Source organism: Saccopteryx leptura, chromosome 3 (assembly GCF_036850995.1).
Source record: "Saccopteryx leptura isolate mSacLep1 chromosome 3, mSacLep1_pri_phased_curated, whole genome shotgun sequence".
NCBI lineage: Eukaryota > Metazoa > Chordata > Mammalia > Chiroptera > Emballonuridae > Saccopteryx > Saccopteryx leptura.
In genome coordinates, this window is record NC_089505.1 from 206,243,174 (window position 1) to 206,244,601 (window position 1,428).

The following is a 1,428-nucleotide window of genomic DNA, read 5'->3' on the forward strand; positions in this document are numbered from 1 at the left end:
TCTTGTCGGTCGCATGGACAGGAATTAGAGAAAGCAATTGATGTGATGATATTCATTATATAAATTATTGATAAGCTGTTTCCCTGAGCCAAGAGCCAAGATGTGCACAATTTATATCTGCACGAGCAAACTACCACAGAAATGACGAAAGCTGTGTGCAGACAGAAACCAAAGATTCTTTTCTTTTTCATTCATTACCTATGATACAGCTGTAGAATTCTGGAAGAGTTTTTGAGAATATCATATAGTAAACTATCAGATTATGGAAATGGAGTGAGGGATGTCAGGATGGCATCAGATAAAGCCAGTGCCAGAGACAAGGCCCATCAGCATAGAACAGCATACCTCTGCTTTAAGGGAAACTTGGTAATTCCCTGTTGGGGTCAAAGTGCCATGCGAACATCTAATTATATAGACTAATGTTGACATGGACAATCAAAGCTGTATTTGTATTTGGCTTGTGGGTATGTTGTCTGTATTTACATCTGAGTGTATTACTGTGGTTCAGAGAATTCATGATATTTTTGTAGAAATGATATGATGTGCTTTACACATTTTTCCTGTCCCAGCTTCTTACTCAGCCTCCCCACTTGCCCACTCACTTCTGTGATCTGCGCGTGGTAACAAACTTTAAGGGTCCATTGATTAAAAATGTGAGTGAGCCTTGGCCAGTTGGTTCAGTGGTAGAATATCAGCCTGGCTTGTGGATGTCCTGGGTTTGATTCCCAGTCAGGGAACATAGGAGAAGCACCCATCTGTTTCTCCACCCATCCATCTCCCACTTCTCTCTCTCTCTCTCTCTCTCTCTCTCTCTCTCTCTCTCTCTCTCTCTTTCTCTCCGCCTCCTGCAGCCATGGCTCTGCTGGAGCAAGTTGGCCCTAGGTGCTCCATGGACCCTGCCTTAGGTACTAAGAAGAGCTTGGTTGCTGAGCAATGGAGCAACACCCCAGACGGGCAGAGTATCACCTCCTAGTGGGCTTGCTGGGTGGATCCCAGTTGGGGTGCATGCAGGAATCTGTCTCTGCCCTCCTGCCTATCACTGAATAATAATTTTTTAAAATGCGAGTAAGTGAATGAATGCATGAGAGAGTAATGGCACAATGCTACCATCCTGTAACCTAATCACATATGATTATTTTAGGGGAATCATTGGGATTTGTGGGGTTCTAGGGTTATTATTAAGAATTCTGATTATCACTGCTTAAAGAGTTCAGATTGGTAAAATACCAGATTAATTCAAAACGGGTTCCTCACTCACTAACCTTGCAAACACTTGGGTCTGCAGATGCATTAAAATAACTGAACTGATATGTAGGTGGCCAGGGTCATTCTCTTCCAAAAGAGTGATTCTTGGCCCTTTTGCTTTCTTCTCCTCACCACTTTGCTTCCCATCATGAAGGCTCTATTTCTGGGGGACTTGGCCAACCT